At 38.9% G+C, this 22,917-nt stretch overlaps 1 pseudogene; it reads left to right on the plus strand.

The window, feature by feature from the left end:
* The window catches only part of LOC121262060, a 45,424-nt pseudogene extending 35,749 nt beyond the window's left edge, over positions 1 to 9,675 (plus strand).
* The last annotated feature ends 13,242 nt before the right edge of the window (positions 9,676 to 22,917 follow it).

The following is a 22,917-nucleotide window of genomic DNA, read 5'->3' on the forward strand; positions in this document are numbered from 1 at the left end:
CTCTGTTTCCTTAGGAGGGAATATCTCACATTAAGTGGTGCGAATTTTATGGCGGCAAGCGTACGGTGTGCCCATGGTCTTTCAACTCATTGGGCCTCCTGTATAGGCCTTACTCAGTGTTGTTGGGCTTGTATAGTGAAGATAAAAAAGTCTATCCAGATCTCACATATATTTTAGATTTATTTACATTTTTCCTTTTGGAGAATTTTGTATCGAACTGATTTTTTCGGTCCACCAAAAGTTTGGACTAGATTTGTTCAGTCCATTCAGTCTTATTGGGGTGTTTTAACAAAACATTATATAAAATGATAAAAACAAATGAAGAAAAATGATATAATCTAAATTGTCTAACTAATTATATATTTAATTAATTAAATATAATTAATTAAAATGTAATTAATAGTATGTGCACTATAAATAATTAGGTTACAAGATAATTAAATAATTAATTATAATTAGTTAGAAGAAAACTACATAATTACTTACTTTTAATTTATATAACTACTTAAGAAAATTATAAAATGTCATATAAAAAATTATTTAAAAACTTATATATATTAAGATTGGGTCTGTTTGGTACAATCCGGGAAGAAAAAACCCAACTCCAAGACTGGACCGATAATTTAATTTCTTTACTTTCTTATACCGAAACTGACTGATTCCTTAATCAGGCCAAAGGAAAAACCTTACATTTTTGTTGAAAGGACACCCCTTATTACAAGGCTTAGGCCCTGTTTGGAAATTAGACTCAATTGAGATCAAGTCAATTCAATCTAATTTTAAGCTGAATCTAACGTTCAAATACCTAAGTCTCAAATAGCTAAATTCATCTCAACTCAAACCTTTTTATACGTGGGACCTAGAACATTTTTCAACTCAACACCTCTTTACATGGGACCTACAACCTTTTCAATTTTTCATAAATACATCTAAACTTATTTTAGGTGGGCCCCAATAAACTTACTCCACCATCTCAACTCACTACTATTTATAAAAAACTGAACTCATCTCAAATTAGCTGAACATCCAACTGGGGCCTTAGAGGAGTTAAAACAAATGCATCTTAGATAAAGTTATATAAGTTCGAAGACTATATCTATGGAAAGAGGCTCCACCTTCCACTGTTGGGAAAGAAGCTCGAGAGTTTGGATGATGTTGAGTGGACCCTGTTAGATTGACAAGTTCTGGAGATTGTTTGGCTAACCTTATTCATAACAGTGGCACACAATGTAAGTAAGGAGACAACCACGACGAATCTCGTGGCGACTTTGTCAGGTATGTATGAAAAGCTATCGACAAATAATAAAGTGCACTTGATGAAAAAATTGTTCAATCTGAAGATGTCAGAAGGTATGTATGTGGCCCAACACTTGAATGAATTTAATATGATCACAAATCAACTGTCTTCTGTAGAGATTGAGTTTGATGATGAGATCAGAGCATTGATTCTGTTGGCATCGCAGCCAAATAGTTGGTAGGCCATGAGGATGGCTGTGAGTAGTTCAACCGGCAAAATGAAACTGAACTATGACGACGTATGTGACATGGTCCTTGCTGAAGAGGTACGTAGAAGAGACTCGGGTGAGTTCTCGGATACAGGATCGGTCCTGAATGTTGACAATCAGGGAAGAAGACATGACAAGTCAAGTTTTAAGAGTAAGGGGAAGAGCAAGACAAGATTTAGGCAGCAGATCACGTGTTGGAGTTATGGCAAGCCGGCACATTAAGAAAAACTGCAGGAATCAAGAAAGCTTGGAAAAGTTGGCTAACGTTGCCAAGATCGGTTTGAGATCGGATATTCCTATTCCAGTGGGAGTTGTGAGTCACCTAATAGATTTGCTGACTAAGGCCAATGTACGTGGAAGACTGAAATCGAGCTTGACTTTAGTACGTCTTCTAACTCAAAGACGGCTGCTGTGAGCTGCAAAGATGATAGGGCTTGGCTGGAAACAGTTTCTAGGGAGACCTAGTCTCCAAGTGAGAGATTGTTGGGTTGCATGTGGAGACTGGTCTATGAGCAGAAAATCGAGGAACAGTGAGTTCACTCGATAGTGGGCTCGAGTGAAGCTCACCCATGAGTTTGCTCTAGGTGCACTTGACAGTGGGCTCGAGCGAGACACAAACCCTAGTGTTGGCTCAAACCACACTCGAGACCCCGCTCGAGCCAATATTCATTGGCTGTTCGCTCGACACGCCGCTCGAGCAAAATAGTAATTTCTGTTAGATTAGGGTTTACAGCGTCGTTTGCTATAAATATGTTATATTAACAAGTTTTTATAAATAATTGTTTTGTAAATAATTATAAAATATTGTTTAAATGATGATTTGATAGAGTATTAAAAAGCGGTGGGACCCATTGAAAATATACTTGGATGTTGATTTTTTTAGAGCTTTTATGTTGATGTAATAAATAGTGTAGTGATATTTGAATGCCTTTATACCATACTCAATTCATATGGTATATTTTGATTTGTAAGATTCAAATTTTAAAATATCTTCTAAATCAAATTATGCTACGTGAATAATATGTAGTGTAAATGCTTTCAAGTTGAATTATTTTAATAAATAACTAAGAAAAATAGAACACAATTATCCCGTGGTGACCGCCACCATTGGATGGCTAGCTTAATGTAGAGAAATAGAAGATAAGATGTTTGAAAGAATTCTGTTTTTTAATGTGTCACTTGTGGTATACATGCAGTATATATAAGTGCATCGAAAACTAATTTGCTAAAAATCTGCAACATTTAAGTTTGCAATTTAAACTATGCACAGCTATACAATATCAAGTCCTCAGAATTGTATCTTCCTCATTCCTGACTTTCAGCTTCAATTTCGATTTTGATGGATTGCAGCAGATCTATTATAGCAGGATCAATCTGCTTGAGTTGCGACAAGATCATGCTCTTGAGATTGCTCCTGATTTCCAGTAATGATTTCATTCAAAATCACTTGATCATCTACAGGCCCCCTCAATCAGTAGGGTAGATTGTGGACATTCAGATTGGTTCTAATAGTTTGAAAATGCTTTGGCGGCAATGGTTTTGTTAGCGTATCAGCTAACTGGTCATGACTGGAGATGAATTGAACCTTGAGTTCCTTACGGTGAATTTGATCCCAAACGAAGTGAAAATCGATCTCGATGTGTTTTGTTCTTGTATGAAACACTGGATTCGATGCTAGATAGGTGGCACCGATATTGTCACACTAGAGAATAGGTGGCTGCTTGACAGAGATGCCAAGTTCAGAGATTAGTGACTTTAGCCAGATTAGTTCAGTTGCAGTATTGGCGAGAGCCTTATACTCAGCCTCTATGCTACTTCGAGCAACTATTGGTTGTTGTTTACAGCTCCAGGAGATCAAGTTGGAACCTTGATAGATGCAATAAGCACCTACAGATCGTCTATCATCTCTGTCGGCTGCCCAATCCGAGTCTGAGAAAGCTTGAAATTCAAAGTTTGCTGCTTTTTAGATGAGTAGTCCCACTAGCAACACTCTAAATTTGGCTGCCATCAACTGCTAGAGACTATGGCAGCCTACACCAAGCGACCATGGTGGTCAAAGGAACAACCAATAGCCGCTTGATCAAGATTGCCTAAAACGATCTTGGCCCAATTTGGGCCACTACATGGTCGCCAGGCTAGCCACCCCATAGTGGCAACCACCATGGGAAGGCTATTCCTGCCTAACCCTTTTTTTTTAAAAAAAAAAAATATTATTGGGAAGATAGTCTATTAAGTTTTACTGTTTTCAAGAATTAGAAAGGCATTAATTACATGACTAGTGTTGTATGTTTGGGAAACAAAACCATTTCTATTAAAATATTATCCTTTACTTCAAAGACGGTTTTGGTTGCAAAACAATAAACATAGTGATAAGGATACAACTTTTAAGTACTCTCTCGTACAAGAGAAGTCAATTAATGATTTTCAATCATAGCATAAATAGTTGCACTATTAATGTCTAGTTTATAACCTACAAATCAGTTGTAAATCTCTCTCTCTCTCTATATATAAGCTTTGTACAAATGAATATAATAGGAATGCAAGACTACACTACTCTTTTAAGGTTGTGACAATTATTTTGTCAAACCTTTTTGCGGTATTCAGATCAGTCTTGCAGTACTAACATCCATCTTGTCATGGCTTTCGAATCCTCCAGTCCTTCTATTCGGTCCTTCAACAATATGGTACACATGCTTTCTATTAAGCTCACTTCTACCAATTAGCTACTTTAGTGTAGTCAGAGTCTACGCCTTCTCTCAAGTAAAACTCTCTTAGGCTACGTTGATGGTTCTCTCCCTGTACCAGTTGAAACTATTCTTGATAACAATTGTCCCATCCCAAACCCAGCTTATGTTCCTTGGAAACAAACAGATCAACTAATCCTTAGTCTCATATACTCCTCTCTCTCTGAAGAAGTAATGAGTGAGGTTCTTGGATTGACCACTGCTACAGATGCTTGGAAATCTCTTGAGAATTTCTTCTATCATAAATCCAAGGCCAGAGAACTCAAGATCAAGGATGATCTTCAGCTCATGAAGAAAGGGACCCGAATTGTTGGTGAATATTCTCGAGCCTTCAAAAACCTCTTTGACCAGCTTGCAGCCATAGGCTGCTCTGTTGATGATTCTCATAAAGTCCATTGGTTCTTATGTGGATTGGGACCTGAATTCTCCACTTTCTCCACCACCATGCTATCACATTTTCCTCTACCCGCTTTTAAGGACATCCTTCCAATGGCAGAGAGTCATGATTTTTTCACCAAATCTATTGAAGGGCATTCTACTATAGTAGTAGCATTCACTCCTCAAAGAGGGGGTCGTCACCCCCATCGTGGTGGCAATCGAGGCACTCGAAATCAAGGCTCTCAAGGTAGGCGTAGCAACTTCACCAATAACAAGAACTCCTCCACCACACAGAAACCCAAACCTGTCAGGTTTGTACCAAAACTGGTCACACTGTAGCTGTTTGCTAGGAACACTATAATCAAAATACTTAAGAAGCTCACATTGTAGAACCTTTCTCTTCTCTTGATAATTCATTTGATTGGTATACTAGTAGTGATGCTTCTTCCCACATGACAAATGGCCCTACCCAACTAGATACCTCCACCACCTACACTAATATTGATCAGGTCTTATTTGGTTCACTCAAACCCAATTCTTCTATTTCTCTTTGTGATGTTCTTGTTGTGCCTCATATCACTAAAAACATTATCTCCATTAGAAAATTGATTGCTGATAATAATTATTCTGTCAAGTTTTTCTACTCTGGTTTTGTCATATAGGATTTGCACACTGGAATGGAGTTGGGAACCGGTAGATGTATTGATGGCCTCTATGATCTTAACCACGGACACCCAGCGTTTCTTGCTTCTATAAAAAATAACAAACTCAGTGCATCATTTTCTTTTTGGCTTGCTCGATTAGGGCATGTCTCAAACCATGTACTTGAGTTTTCAAATAAAAATGGTGTTTTATCTGTTACATCAATTTTGCCAACACCCTCTATGTGCATTAGCTGTCAACTTGGTAAAAGCAAAAGACTTCCATTTCCTATAAATAAAAATCCCAGCACTTTTGTCCTAGATTTAATCCACTGTGATTTGTGGGGACCCTCTCCAATTCTTTCTTCTTCAAGGTTTCGGTTTTATGTGATCTTTGGTGATGATCACACGAGATTCACCTGGTTCTACCAGTTAAAAACTAAAGCTGATTTCTATGAAATATTCATTCGTTTTCAAAGGTTGGTTGAAAATCAGTTCAACACTAAAAGCAAGGTTTTCCAATGTGATGTGGAACTGAAGTAACCAATTTTCACTTTAAGACTCACTTGGAAAATAAAGGCATTCAACAACGAATTTCCTGCCCATACACACCTAAACAAAATGGTAGAGCAGAGTGTAAACATTGGCATATAACTGAAGTTTGTTTAACATTGTTGTTTCACTCACATGTTTCTTCCTCACTTTGGGTTGAAGCGTCCTCAACAACTACTTTCATCACCAATCGACACCCAACTTCAATTCTCAGAGGCAACACTCCTTATGAATTCTTGTTTGGTAAGAAGCCAAGTTATTTGCTTTTCCTAACTTTTAGCTATTTATGCTTTCCTTTCTTTTGTAATTATCAATCTCAAAAACTAACTCCCACAGGTTCTCCTTGTGTTTTCATTGGATATTGTTATACTCATAAAGGCTTTCAATGTCTTGATCGTAGCACACAACGAGTCTATTTCTCAAGACATGTCACTTTTGATGAACAAAATTTCTCCTTTGCAGGACATTCTCCTTCTCATTTTTCATCACTCACTGATTTTGTCTCCTATTTTGATGCTCCACAAATCATATCAATACCAAGTTCTCCACTTCCAAGCTGCACCACTACCACTTCCTTCGCTCAACCTATAGTTTGTCTTCCTTGTGCACTCAATCCATCTGGTCTACTCCCACATTCAACAGCTCCTTCCATTTCAATATCTCCTACAACTTCTAACATACGAAACACCTCTATTGTCCCAGCACCTCCATTTCCTTAAAGCCTACCCACACCATTGCCATCTGCTCCTATTAGCACCCACAACATGATCACAAGAGCTAAAGTTGACATCTCTTGGCCTATCATGCTATCACTTCAGTACCTTCCTCTCATTTTGTCCATTCTCTATTAGCTCTTAAAGAACCAAAAGGCTTCAAATTAGTATGAAAACGTCCTGAATAAATTTCTTCCATGGATGACGAAATCCAAGCTCTAAAACAAAATGAAACTTGAATGGATTTTGGTTCCTCGGCCACCAAATAAGAATATTATTGGCTCTAGGTGGGTTTTTCAAACCAAACTCAAACTTGATGGAAGTGTTGAATGGTACAATGCTCGTTTAGTCGCTAAAGGATACACAGATTCCTAGCTTGGAGTTCGCTGAAACCTTCAACCCTGTAGTGAAAGCTTCCACCATTAGAATGGTCCTCTCTCTTGCTATTAGAACACATTGGTCTCTTAGACAATTGGACTTTAAAAATACTTTTCTCCATGGCTATCTTTCTGAAGAAATATATATGTAGTAGCCTCCTAGAACACCAATTTTGGATATCCAAATCATGTCTATAAATTGAAGAAGGCTCTCTACGGATTGAAACAAGCACCTTGTGCTTGGTTTCACAAGTTCAACAATTTCCTTCTCAAATTTGGTTTCCAATGCAATCGTCCTAACCCTTCTCTATTTGTTTATCATCAATCTACATGCACCATTTACTTGCTGCTCTATGTAGATGATATTGTTGTCACCAGCAACAACAATGAGTTTCTTACCAGCTTCATTCAGCAACTTGGATGTACCTTCTTCGTTTAGGATCTCGGGCCACTACACTACTTCTTAGGCATTGAAGTTCATCATCAATCTCATGGTTTATTTTTATCACAGACCAAATATGCTCTTGATCTTTTTGACCAAGCAGCCATGACTGATAGTAAACTAGTTGCTACTCCAATGGTCGTTGGGCAACAACTTTCTAGAGTAGGCCAACCCTACTTAGATCCAACCCTCTACTAATCACTCGTTGGTGCTCTTCAATATCTCACTATCACATGGCTTGACTTGTCCTACTATGTTAACACGGTATGTCAATTCATGTATGCCCCAAATGAAGATCATTTCCAAGTAGTCAAAAGGATCCTTCGCCATGTCAAAGGAATAATTCATTTTGGCTTCAACATTTTATCTCAAAGCTCTAATGATTTTGTTGCCTACTCCAACGCTGATTGGGTTCACTGCCCAGATACATGTTGATCTACATCAGGCTATGCTATCTATCTTGGTTCAAACTTACTATCATGGTGAACTAAAAAGCAACTAATTGTCTCTCGATCCAGTGCTGAATTCGAATATCAGTCCCTAATTGAACTCACTATAGCTGATATCGTTTGGCTTTTTCATTTGCTTCATGAACTTCGCATTGGATTTCAATGGCTAGCTACTCTACATTGTGATAATTATAGTGCAATCTGTCTCAAATTTGGTCCAAACACATTGCATTGGACTATCACTTCATACGAGAACAAGTTGTTGCTGGCAATCTCATTGTCAAATTCATTCCATCACATCTTGCTGATATTTTTACTAGAAGTCTTCCACGATCTCAATTTATTTTACTTCGCTCCATGCTCGTTGTGACACCATCCCCAGTTAGCTTGAGGGGGGTGATAAGGATACAACTGTTAACTCTCTCATACAAGGAAAGTCAACTGATGATCCTCAGTCATAGCTTCTATCACATCATAAATAGTTGGACCATTATTGTCTAGTTTATATAGCCTACATGAAATCAGCTGTAAATCTCTATATATTTATTTCTAATCTTTGTACAAATGAATATAAAAGGAATGCAAGAATACATGACTCTTTTAAGATTGTGAGAATCATTTTCTCAAACCTTTTCACATAGCCAAAGAAAGTCAACCTATTTGCAGCGGGACGGAATTCGGAGTTACTCGATACAACATGGGTTTATCCATACCCATGCAGTACTTTCTCACCGCTTTTTTCATATAAAAAACTAAAAAACATGGATGGAGAAGTTATACTCATCATGTGCTATTAGTTGCAGAAAGTCGAATACAAAGAAGAATGGGGAGGCAATCCTCGGGATATTGCTTGAATTCCTAAAGCATCTCTCATTGGAGGCAATAGTTGATCAGGACGGACAAGAAATCATCCACCATTTACGGCAAGCGGTGAGTTTCTTGGATTATCATAATACGTACGAATGAAAGCAATGCAAGTACAGATGAACTATGAACGTTTTTGCATAATTTTAAACAGTTTCATATTACTAATCCTATTTTTAGCTTATTTATTTTTTAAACAAGTGTCTTGACATGACATTTTAATGTCACGTGTCTGGCTTCCATTGATTGCCATGTGACAACCCTGACGTTATTAAGTTGGAGCCTTTACCTGATTAATTGGATGAAAGGTTTTAGCTGCAAAAACTTGCATACTCAAAAAGTAGGTTATAAAAATTTGAAACCGAGTGAGTGATTTGAGAACGAGTTAAAACTCAGGGACTGATTTTGTAATTAACCCTTTATTGTTGTCCCAACAAAAATCCACATAAGCAATAATATATATATTTCGTAGGCCTGCTGTATATGTTTGTTTATCTTTCTCACTTGAAAGGTTGGTTTTCAGCATAAAATGCATTTTGATTCAATAATACTCGTGTTGTTTTCATGCATATATGTTTTAACAGGAAGAATTCAATACCACATAGTTATAGCAAATTACGTCAAAATGTTTAATTTGGTGGCCTTATAAAGCATGCCCCATTAAATAAAAGGGCGTGAATAACTCATTGTTCTTTGTGTGTGTGGGTACCATTAAATATAGTGGGAGAAGTGGCTGCTTGAGTGGTATAGCGATAGCGATAGGCACAAAGGAGAGGCAGAGCTACTCACGCATATGATAAATGTCTCTGCAGGCCGTTCATTTTCAGAAGAGCTATTGTCCCATCCTCAATATAAGAGACTGTGCGGCCTCATTAACAAAGTCTGCTACAAACTTAGCTCGTACCAAAAAGACAAGGTTTGTTTTTAGAAAATATCAATAATGTTAATTTTAGAGCGTAAAAGTTAGGCAATCTCTTTAAAAAAGTTTACTTTTCTTATGAATCTTAGATGAGCTCGATCATTTTAAAAGTGATTGCCCGAATTTGTACATTTTATGTGTAACACCCCGTATTTTTTAGTATATTTTTAATGAAGGAATTATTTTTATTGATTCAAAATTTATTCTCTTGTTTTAAAAAATTATTTTTGAAGTGCTTTCTTTAAATTAATTATTGTTATGTGTTTAAATTTCTTATTGAAACTTGTTGTTGCGTTTAATTATTTATTTTTATTTTAATCACTGCGTTTGAATTATTTTATTTCACTTGCTGTTTTAAAATCGTTTCCGTTGGATCATTTTTTTGTGACCCAAGATCTGAGGATTGGACCTCATTTCTTTCCCTAATTTTTCTCTTTCCTCTTTGCTTTTCTTCCTTTTTCCTTTTTCTTTTTTTCTTTCTTTTCTTTTTTTTTTCTTCTCCCCTGGTTTCTTTCTCACCCCAACGTCGCCGTGAGCCGGTGGTGGCTGACACCGCCCGGCTCCCCAGCTTCCCCAGCCACCAGGGATGCCACCCCTCCATTTCCAGCCCCAACCGCGCCACCATTAGCCACCACGAGCACATTGAAGCTGCGGCATTCCTTGCACCGCTGCGCCGCCGTCGCGCCACCTCCGGTCACCATCTCTTCACCACATCATCCTCGACCTCCTAGCAACCCAATAGACCCAACCCCACCTCCGATCTGTCACCGGTGAACCATCAATATTTCCGTTTTGGATATTTTAGACTTCGACCGCCCTCTGCGCCGCCACCCACGACCAACCACCACCACCACTACCTTAACCGACATCCCTAAGCCCTACCCTATCAATCTCGGGTCTTCGTTTACACCCATTCAAAAGTAGATTTTTGAGACCCACGGCCACAGTGCTTTTGGCACTGTTTTGTTGCTGCGTTGCCGCTTCTAGCACCTTTGTGATCTTTCAAAAATTATATTATAGCATTGTAAGTATTTTTCCCAAAGACCTTTTGAGTTTTAAATGTATTTCTGTGCTAATTCATATTTACTATAAATTTATTGGTTGTGCCGGACTGGGTCCGAGGAGTAAGGGGATCGGTTGGATTGGATGATGGAGTTGTTTGTGTGAGATTGGTTTATGCTAGGAAATGTGTTGGCTGTTTCGGGTTTAAATATTGGTGTTTTGAGTTTGACGTTGGTCATGATGAATATTGGTGATTTTAGGAAGTGATGATATATTTTTTGATTATTGGTTTAGTGTTTTGGAAATGTTTAGAAGGGTTTGTTGGGGCCTTTTAACATTTAGAAGTGTTGAGATATTTTTTTCCTGTTGTGGAGTTGGGAACGGAGAGAGAGTAGTGTGTAGTGTTGTCTTGGTTAAATTGTTGACGATTGCTTGGGAGTATGAACTGCTGAAATAAGTGTGAGTTAGTGATAACCGGAGTTGACATTGGTTATGATGCTTGTATTGGACAATCTGAGATTGGTATAGAATATTTTGGGTCAAAGTGTGGGCTGTCCAGATTGTTATTTGGTTGTTTGAGTTGGATTAAACTTGTTGAATTATGGTCTAGAAATTGGGTCTTAAGTTGTCTAAGACAAATTTTGTGTTGTTGGACTTTAATATTTAGTTTATATTATTTTTATGAATAGGTGACGAGACAGATAGAGACCGTATTCAAGTCATAGATGATGCGCTGCAGGAGTCAGGTAAGCGGGGTTCCTATGCTAGATCTTACACGAATTATTTGAGACTGAGGTTGATTTTCTGAAAACTTTGCATATTTTTGTGGTGAAATGAGAACTTGGGAAAAAAAACAAAACCCAACCTTGGTCGTTTATTTGCATACTCATGAGATCTGTATGAAAAAGAGAAAAATATGTTCTGACATGCATTGTGTAGACATGAGCTAAATTCTGTCATGTGATTTCTGAAATCTGAAAAATGAGCGATATTGAGAATATGAAAAGTTGTGCATTTATTTGAAAAGATATTATGGCTTTTGTGTTCAGTGTGTGTAAACTGTCTGATTCTGTTTTGATACTCTGTATTATTTTGATATAACATCTGAAAACCTTTGGCATGGTGTACTGGTTTTTGTATCTGACTCTGTCTCTGCTTTGCTCTGCTCTGCTCTGTTATGCTCTGCTCTGTTTGGGTTGGTACCATCTTCTCTATCTCTGAGTGCACCCACTTTGGAAACAAAGTGATTTTATTGTGGTCTTTCCTGTGTGTACACTCGGGGCTCCGAGAAGAATAAAGAAAAGATTTCACCTCTGCCTCTGCCTAGTTTGGCTACCGGGGTTAGCACAACCTTACCACGGGAGTGAAACATGGTCTCTGCTCTGTTTGATACTTTGTTTGGATCTGATGATGATACTCAGTTTATGTTATGCCAAAGTATTATGGATTTTACTTGTCTTAAAACCATCACTCTGTTACTTTTGAAAGTATGTTCTGTTCTGCATGATAACTCAGGAAAATATTTTGTTCTGCATGCTATACTTTGTAAATGCTCATGTTTGCACGCTAGCATATGACTTCTGCTTACTGAGTTGTTGATAACTCACCCCCTATCTTCATAATATTTTTCAGATGATGTGGAAAGTCCAACTGAGGACCTGGATTAGATTGGTGAGCATGTTTAAGCTGGGAGAGGATCTTAGAAGAAGGAATTATGATGTCCTTTAGTTTTAATGTCTTTTAGATTTAATTTTATCTTAGGCTTGGGCTTAATAAGACTTTTGAAGTTATTAGTTTGATTTGTTATGACTACCGGGAGATTTTGGACTCCTTAGTTTATGTTGCTGCAGTAATGACTTTGTAGAGTTTCAATGTGGTTATTTAGTGTACTTGAGATTGAGTTTTGCTAATAAAGTTTTAGAGTTTTATTTTAGTTCATGTTCTTAAGTGACAGGTAATAATTCTCCAGGCCAATCGGGCTTGGGGCGTTACATTATGATTGTACAAGTTATTTTTCTTCGAAGAGAGAGACACAAGTACATCAAATATGTAGATATATAGGATAGATATTACTTAGCTCAATATTTATTCTATTAAGCTATTATTTGGCATTTGGCATTTAATTATTCAACAGTTATGACACTTTTTTCTATAAGCATTATAAGCATGTTGGCATATTTCTGACCAAAAACAGTATATTATATGGGACGTAATTGTTTGTAAAAGCAAGCGGCCATTACCAGCTTGTGTCTTTGTTTTTTTTGTGTTTTCGTTTTTGAAACCTTTCCATTTGGGTGATTGCAATGTATGATTCCAATGCATTTTCTTATTAAAAAGATCATTAATTCTATTTAGTAAGGCCGTTGTAAGTGCCAATGCAAGTGTTAAAATTATCTTTATTTTATGTTAAGAATATAATATAAATAATTAAATTTTCATCTTTTCATTAGCTTAAATTTTTCAACAAATAGTGATTTGACACTTTCATTTCCAGTTGTTAATTTCTTGGAGGTTCCTAATTTTCTGATCATGGGTGGATTTTCTAAATCATGCAGGTAGACAACAATTGCAGCCACAATATTACTTCACATGCTAATTATTACGTCAGGACCCCAGAAATAGAATCTGTGATGCAAGAACTTGTGCAATTGATACTCCACAACTCCAAAGATAACATTCATTCTGATATAAAGCAAACATTTCCCACAATAGCAAAGAGTTTTTATTATGCAGCTTACTGTGATCATGGGACCATCAACTTCCACATTGCCAAAGTACTGTTTGATAGAGTAGTTTGAGTGTTCTGTATGTATACATTGATTCTGTCATTATGTTGAGGAAGAGAAGATTTTTGAAGAAATCTTTGAAGGAAAGAAACTACTCCGAGTAGTGCTTAGTCACTAGTTGTATATCTATTATAGGACAATCAGTTTAAACTCTTACAAAACTTTGTAAACCGACAAGATCTCTGCACACAACAAATCCATATACAGCATGACACCACGAATGACCTCTTCTGAACCAGTAGAACTCTAGCTCATCAATGATTGAAGTCACAAGTAGTCTCTAAGAACACTATTAACGATGTGTTTCGCACAACGATCACCAGGCTCGATAGTCCGACAAAATAAGAAATGTAAGGGCTTGAGGGTAGTGAAACTCCTTCGATGTCTAACTTAGTTTTCTAATTCTTAGAGAGAGTTTTGTTTGTAGGAGTACATGAGAATCAGTTTATGATCTGTAGTTGCGATTTGATACTTCCTATTGAGGTGGGCCCCATTTCCTGTGCCAAGGTCTTTCGTCTCCCATACAGGGTACCATGTCATCACGTCTAATGCAGTGTGGTTCTCCCAAACCATGTCCCCTGTGGTAGATGGGTGAGTGCGGCCACTACTTGGGTATTATGTAAGCAACAGTGCCTCCCATAGGGTTCTTCTGTCTGTGCTCCATATTTACACATTTAATGTAGTGTGGCATCCTTGCAGGTTATCCACATAGGGTTGTGTCAAAGCAAACATTGACGTTGTCCCATCTCCCATGTCAATCCATTTTCCCGCTTGGGCCCTAGGCTTTCTTTCCCCTTTATCGCTTGGTGGCTCGGTTACATCATGGCCATTGGGCTTCTTAGACTTGGTCTAGGCCCGGCCTAGTGGGAACCGAAAATTTTCCTTCCAATTACCCCACAAATTCCTACGTCACGTGTGCGGTGGGAATTACGACACTTGAATTGTTCATAATGTTCAACGGATGGGTTTGTGCGTACTAGTACACTTCCTCATGTTTAGGGTTACGTGTGGCGGCTTGATCCCACCCTCCCTTGTGCAATGGAAATCACTTGATTTGTTTCCGTCGTTTCCCTCTCCGTGACAATTGTCACTTTCCCGCTTGGGGCAGAATCGACACAATCTTCTATTTAAACTTGCATCCCATCCTCTGTTTTCTCTCATCCTTCTATTGTGTCAAAGAGTTCACAACACTTCATTTCTCCAACTTCCTTCATCCTTTGATAATCCCTAACCTTTCATCTTCCTCTCTTCAATAGAGCCTAAGAACACCTCTCGTTTCTCATCTCAGGGTTCACGTTCGTCCCGTCTTGAGGGGTCTTTTAGGGTCCCAAGGCTCTTGATCATCTTGATGTGCGGGGTTGTTTCCAGTGTTTTAAAGGGTTCCAGTGGTCCTCGGTTGTCTTCTCTGTAGAATTGAGGTTGGTCAGGACCTCCTTTTGGGTGCCTGACTCCGTTGACCTAGAAATCCCAGGGGGTCGTCGACTCAAAGGGTTTTGTTGCTAAAGTGGCAGTGCACCCTTCCATGTTTTCTAATGGACTGTAGCTTCTTTTCTGCTGCCCCATCTAAGATGTCTTAGATTACCTTAGGTTGGCTCCTGTAATACCCCGCTCCTCTTCTCCCATGAGTCATGCAAATTTCGAGGACGAAATTTATTATAAGGAGGAGAGAATGTAATAACTCGCTCCTTTCTCTATCGATTGGTCATGAGTCTCGTCTACGCATTTTAAATATTGAAGCCGTGTTTTAAATATAGCGGTTGATTTTAAAGTAAGCCCAGTGTTTTAAAGCCCTCGAATATTTTAAATGCCCTGAAAATATTTATATAGGGTATTTCCAGTATTATAGAACCAAGCCTGATTTTAAGTAAGAAAATTATAATATTTTTTAAAAGCTTCAAAAATATTATAATTGTAGAAAATCATTTTATCAAAATGATTTCAGTTATTTAAAATATTATGAGATTTAAATTATGTTGAAAACTCTAATTAATTAGATGGTTTTATTCTCTTAAAGATATTAAACAAAACTTCATCATTTAATTAATGATGAAAGAATATTATTTTATAAACTAAATTTTATTTTAACTAATATTCTATCTTAATTCTCAAAAAGCACCCAAAAAGCATAAACTAAAGCGATCGAGATATGCCCCATTTTGGCTTGGGGTCGTGATACACACGCATCCAAAAAATATTTCTCACATGAAAACCCAGTTTTCAAAAATACACATGAACATGTATGCAATCATGCGAAAGCTCAGTTTTCATTTACAACATGAACATGCGTGCAATTATGCAATGTACATGATACGACACAAAATCCAACAACCAACAAATCCCAACATAGTCCAGTCACACAATCCACTCCATCCTCCAATCCATCTGACCCCCTTACTCCTCGTACTTAGTCCAGCACAACCAACCAAATCACAGTAAAAATGAGTTAGTATAAAAATACATTTAAATCACAAAAGTTCTTTGGGGAAATACTTACAGTGCTATAGTATAATTTTCAACGGATCACGAAGGTGTTAGAAGTGTCGGTAGAGCAACGTAACAGTGCAAAATGCGATATGACCGTGGGTCTCAAACTGCTAGATTTTAAACGGGGACAAACGAAGACTTGAGATTACTACGGAACGGCTTAGGGATGTCGGTGAAGCTCATAGTGGCGGTGGTTGGCCGTGGGTGGTGGCATAGAGGGCAGTTGAAGTCCAAAAAGTCCAAAACGGAAATGGAGTTGGATGGACTTCACCGGTGGCAGATCAAAGCTGAGGATGGGTGCGTTAGGTAGCTGGGGGGTAGCGGTGATGTGGTGATGAGATGGTGGCCAATGGCGGCGCGACGGCGGCGTGTGAATGCAAGAGGTGCTGCGGCTTGAAGCCGTGCGTGGGGGCTCACGGCATCGGGAGAGGGGCTGGAAACAGAGGGGGGTGGTCACTGGCTAGTGGGGAAGAGATTGGGAGGGGCGGTGACGACCACGACGGCACATGGCAGCACTGGGTGGAGGACGACGCACGAACGGGAAGGGAGACAGAGGAACTTCGTGTGCGAGAGAAGAGAGAGAGAGGAGAAAAAGAAAATGAAGAGGAAAAGAAAAGAAGAAGAAAGGAAAAAGAGGAAAAGAAAAAAGGAAAAAGAAAAAGTGAAGGAAAGAAAAGAGGTTCAATCCTCACATTTTGGGTCACACAAATGATCAAATGAAAAAGATTTCAAAACAGCAAGTTAAATAAAATAATTTAAACGTAGTGATTAAATGAAAATAAAATAATTAAACCCAACAATAAACTAATTTAAAATAAAGAGCAATTTAAATGCATAACAATAATTAATATTAAGAAAGTATATCAAAATAATTTTTTCACAAATTAAAAATCATAAAAAATAAACTAATGAAAAATCCAATAAATTTAAAATAAGAGAACCAACATTTAAAATAATTAAAATATTCCTTCAATTAAAATACACTAAAATACGAGATGTAACATCCTCCCCCCCTTAAATAAAATTTCGTCCTCGAAATTGTCAAGGTCAAACATTAAAGCTAGGACACGAATAAGATTCGGCTAAGAGTAGACTTAAGATACATACCGCCAGGGTCAATCAAAAAAATATGGATATTGCTCCCTCATGTTGTCTTCTCTCGCCCAAGAGAAATCTTGAGCGAATGGATCGCCCCATAACACTTTCACCAAAGATACCGTCTTGGACCTTAACCTTTACTCTTTTCAATCCACTATCTGCTTCAGGGCAACATCATAAGTAAGGTTAGGCTGAAGTTGAATGCGTTCAGGGTTGACAAAACATGATTCTTGTTGTCCAAAACTCTTCTTCAACGATGACACATGGAACACATCATGAACTTCCCCAAAATAGTCTGGCAATGCAACTCTATAAGCAACAAGCCTAACCTTCTCCACAATCTGAAAAGGCCCAACATAGCTTAGACTAAGCTTTCCCTTCTTACCAAAGCGCTTAACGCCTTTCATAGGAGAAACTTTGTGATAAACCCAATCACCTACCTCAAAGGATACGTCTCTTCTCCTCCTATCTGAATAACTCTTCTGACGATTTTGTGCTTCTGCCATTTTAGTCCTTATAAATCGAGCTTGATCTTTCATTTCTTGAATTATCTCAGGCCCAATTAATTTACTCTTGCCAACTTCATCCCAACACATAGGTGATCTACACTTCCTTCCATACAAAACTTCATACGTGGCCATCTGAATGGAGACATCAAAACTATTATTGTGACAAACTCTATTAGCGGCATATGATTCTCCCAACTCCCCTGAAATTCCATGATACAAGCTCGCAAGCTCTATTAGCGGCAGACGATTCTCCCAACTCCCCTGAAATTCCATGATACAAGCTCGCAACATATCCTCAAGTGTCTGAATAGTGCACTCTGATTGATCATCAGTTTGAGGGTGATATGTAGTACTAAACTTCAACTTAGGCCTCGTTTGTTTTCAAAAAACATCTCATCTCATCTCACTTTATCATTACAACTTTTCTAAATTCTCACACAAAATAAAATAAACAATTCAACTTTTTCAAATCCCAAAACAAAAATAATATTAAAAAATATATTCTAATAATATTTTGTTCAACTTTTTAACTTTAATCTCATCTCATCTCATCTTTGAAAACAAACGAGCCCTTAATGCCCAAAGCTGCCTGCAAATTCTTCCAAAAATAGGACGTGAACCACGGGTCCCGATCCAACATAATACTCTTGGGTACTCCATGCAAACGCATTATCTCTTTGACGTACAAATGGGCACTCTTGGTCAACCAATCAACAATCACCCAAACCAAATTCTTCCCACTAGGGGTCCTCAGCAATCCCACTACAAAATCCATAGAAATGTCATCCCACTTCCACTCAAGAATAGGGAGAGGTTGAAGTTTACCAGCAGGTTTTTGATGCTCAGCCTTAACTTGACGGCACATGTCACATTTCTCGATAAACATGGCGATATCCATCTTCATCCCTTCCCACCAGAAATTTCTCTTTAAATCTCAATACATCTTTGTCCTTCCAGGATGAACTGAATAAGGAGCCACATGGACTTCTGCCAAAATTCACTCTTTAAATTCTGAATCTCAGGGAATCACCCTACCATCCCGAAACCGAAGAATACCATCTTTATCCAAACTATAGTGCAAGGGTCTTCTAGACTTCCTGACTCTCTTCCTAATGGCTAACAACTTTGGATCCCTTCTTTGGAGAGCCTTCAATTCTTCAAAATCAACTACTCGGACATCCAAAACTGAGGATAACAATTTTTCTTGCTGCGAACTCTCAATAAGAAGTCTTCTCATCCCACAAAGGAGAGAGTCCAAACCTGATGACTCTACCTCGTCCACTTGTTGAGACTTCCTACTAAAAGCATCAACGACTAGATTCGCCTTTCCTGGATGCTACTTGATCTCACATTGGTAGTCGCTAATCAATTCTAACCATCGCCTCTGCCTGATATTGAGATTCTTCTAAGAAAACAGATGCTTCAAGCTCTTATGGTCAGTGTAAATTTCACAGACTTCTCCATATAAATAATGTCGCCAAATCTTAAGTGCAAAAACTATAGCTGCCAGTTCCAAATCATGTGTGGGATAATTCCTCTCATGAATTTTTAACTGAGGAGATGCATAAGCAACAACTCGTCCTTCTTGCGTGAGAAAGCATCCTAACCCGAACGTGGATGCATCGCTAAAAATCACAAATGGCTTGTGTGGCTCTGGGAGTGCCAAAACAGGTGTTGTTGTCAATCTTCTCTTCAACTCTTGGAAACCCTCTTGCATCTGTCTGACCATACAAACTCAGTATTCTTCCTAGTCAAACCAATGAGAGATCTAAATAGTCGAGAAAATCCTTCCACTAATCTTCGATAATACCCGGTAAGTCCCAAGAAACTTCGTATCTCATGCACTGTTGAAGGGTGAGGCCATGACAAAACAGATTCCACCTTGCTAAGATCTACGGCCACTCCCTCTTGGGAAATCACATGTCGAAGAAGCTTAACTTCTTCCAACCAAAATTCACATTTACTCAGCTTAGCATACAATTGATGCTCTCTTAACCTCCCAAGTGCTAGATGAAGGTGACAAGCATGCTCTTCCAAATCTCAAGAATAAATCAAAATGTCATCAAGGAATACCACCACAAATGAATCCAAGTAAGGTCGAAACACCCGATTCACCAAATCCAAAAAGGCGACAGGGGCATTAGCCAACCCAAAAGACATCAGTATAAACTTATAATGCCCATACCTCATCCTGAAAGCTGTCTTGGGCACATCCTTATCTCTTATCCTCAATTGGCAGTACCCTGATCTCAAGTCAATCTTCGAGAAGAAAGCTGCTACTTGAAGCTGGTCAAACAAATCATTGATCCTAAGAAGAGGGTACTTATTCTTGATAGTCACCTTGTTAAATTCCCGGTAGTCTATACACATTCTGAGAGTACCGTCCTTCTTTTTGTCAAATAAAACAGGCACTCTCCAAGGTGAAGTACTAGGCTGAATGAATATCTTATCAACCAGTTCTTACAATTGAGTTTTCAACTCTTTTAACTCAGCTAGTGCCATACGATAGGGAGCCTTATGCACAGGAGCCACTCCAGGTTCCAAATCGATAACAAACTCCATCTCGCAAACGGGAGGCAACCTGGGCAACTCATCCATGAACACATCAGGGAATTCTTCCACAACTGGAATATCCATTAAAGACTTGTTCTCAGATGGCATAGACACCCCTTGAACCAAAAAGGCATTTGCTCCACAAGCTATATCTCTCTTTGCTTGAATTGCAGATATAACTATTGGTCTTCTTTCAACTTGCTTGCCATGAATTCCAAATAGTCTCCATCCGAAAGTTGAAAACCAATTACTTGACTTCTACAATTAATATTTGCAGAATATCGATGCAACCAATCCATTCCCAAAATTATGTCAAACCCAAGCAACTTGAATACAATTAAATCTGCCTCAAATGTCCTCCCACCAAAATCCAAAGGACAGCCTAAAGCGACTTTAGAGCACCACACAATCTCACCATTTGGAAGAGTCACTACCATGGATAGTGATAAAGGCTCCGTGACTAGATTGCACATCCGTGCAAAAGTGGCTGACACAACAAATTGAGACGCCACAGAGTCAAACAAGTACAGGCATAAAAATCATACAGACGAACTCTACCTGAGGCAAACACATACACCAATGAAATTCAAAAAAATCAACCCACGCCAAACATCAAATCCAAAGATTAAACTAAATGCATACTAGTAATCACCCTGGCATCGTGAGTCTTTGGAGCCTCGTAATCAATATCTCCGGGAGTCACAGCATAGACCCGAGCTTGCACCAGCTGTCTCTGGTTGTTTCTCCCACCACGTCGACCTCCTCGACCTCCTTGAGCTTGGTTGGGACACTCACGAGCAAAGTGCCCCGACTGGCCATATCTGAAACACTGGATTCCCCTCTGACCGCAGTCGCCCTCATGGGCTCTATTACACCTATTACATACTGGAGCTCGACCTCCTGCATGAACACTGGAAGCTGCCTACGATCGGGCCGCAGTCCTCTGCACAAACTCGTTTGGCGACCCAGAACTACTTCCTTCACCAACAAAACTCCGTCTCTTGTGACCCAAAGGGAAGCCTACCACAAAACTATTTTCACGTTTCGCAATAGTGGCCATATCCACCAACCTCTGAAAATCTAAAATCTGGTGACAAGCTACTTGTCTGTGTATCTCATGTCGCAGACCCTCCTGAAAACACTTGGCTCGCAACTCTTTAGTGGCAATGAGGTGGGTAGCGAACCGCCAAAGCTCCAAAAATTTTCTGGCATATTGCTCAGTAGTCATATCTCCTTGAACCAAGTTATTGAATTCTCGAGCCTTTTGTCGTCTCACAGAAACAGGGAAGAAACGGTCGTCAAAGTCTTTCTTGAAATGCTGCCAAGACACAGCTACAAAAGATCCTAACTCCATCTCTAGGAGTTGCCGCTTAGTCTACCACCAGTTTGCCGCTTCGCCTTGCAGCAAGTAACTCCCATACAACACCATCTGGGCGTCCTTGCAACCACAGACTTCAAATGTCCTTTCAAGATCTTCAATCCACCTTCTAGCCCGGAGTGGATCCTCTTTACCAGTAAAAGCAAGGGTCCTATGCGCTAGGAAGCCCTCATAGGTGCACCCGGCTTGGACCGCTCTATTTAGATCTCCTTGCGGCGGTCTAAAATTTTATTGGAGGAACTCTGTCATCCGATTTAACGCCCTTGCCATAGCGTAATTCCCATAGTCTCTCGGTAATTCATCATCGGGCTCATTAGTTGGCCTTCTGGGTCTTACCATCATCCTGTCATAGAGCAACCTTTAACCCCACTTAAAACTCCGGACAAAATCAAACATAACCAAAAGCAACACCAAAAGTAAAATAAGGTAAAATAAAATAATACAATGTAAATTAAAATAGAAATAAACCCATAATATATCATACTTTAAAATAAATAATTTCAATTTACAACGTAAAAAAAAAATTCTGGTACCACACCTAAGGGACATGTGGTTTTATCTAGAGCCGAACTGTTCTGATACCACCTGTGGGTCCCCCAACCCCCATGTACGGAAACTCGAGAATTGAGATGCTTGGATGATGACAATATGATCACGCATCCCATTGATAGTGCCAAGTTTTTGCACAAGCAATAGTGTACAATGGACAACACAACGGATAATTTAAGTAAGTCAACTAAGTACTAGAATTTTTAATACAAATTTACATAAATAAAATGTTTAAAAAGAGTTATACAGTTATCTCAAAAAAAATATAATACAAGATCTAAATACATAAACGAGTGATGCCAGATCACTCCTTTGGCGGAGCCGAATCCTCAGGCTCATCCTCAACATCATTTGTATCAAAATCTGCGTTACCATAAAAAGGTACCGCAGGTAAGTATAATCCAAATAACCCTCTTGAATAAAAAATACATTAATGCAACCAACAATTATGCATGCATATGATGAAATATGCATTAGTCCCAAAACAACATTTTTCTCGAAAATGAGTATTTTCCAACGCACACCAAAATCCCATTTGGCCCAAAATATTTCCTTAAAATATTTTCCCGCCATTTTCCCAAAAAATGGGTCAAATCTATATTCCACCATTTTCGTAGAAAATGGTCCAAAACAAATAATCCATTTTAACCGTATGCACCATGATCTCCTCTAGGGATCATCTGCACACCCTAGCTCCCTTCGTCACATCACGGGTAACGACTGTGCGAGTGACTTCGTAACGAGTAATGCCCAATTCCGCGCCCAGCGCGTTCGTAGCCAAGCATCCTCTAACCCCCACCAGCAGAGGGGCCACGTAGTCGGCACGAGAGCGTTATCATCCCGTCCGATCCCGTTGTAGCCCAATGACAACCCAGGGGATGTCACTTAGTATATTCCACTCCCGAGAGACCAGAGGAGCTCCACCGAGATAATGTCCCATCTCGGCTTGGGGTCGTGATACATACGCACCTAAA

This window comes from Juglans microcarpa x Juglans regia, chromosome 4S (genome assembly GCF_004785595.1).
Source record: "Juglans microcarpa x Juglans regia isolate MS1-56 chromosome 4S, Jm3101_v1.0, whole genome shotgun sequence".
NCBI classification, from domain to species: Eukaryota; Viridiplantae; Streptophyta; class Magnoliopsida; order Fagales; family Juglandaceae; genus Juglans; species Juglans microcarpa x Juglans regia.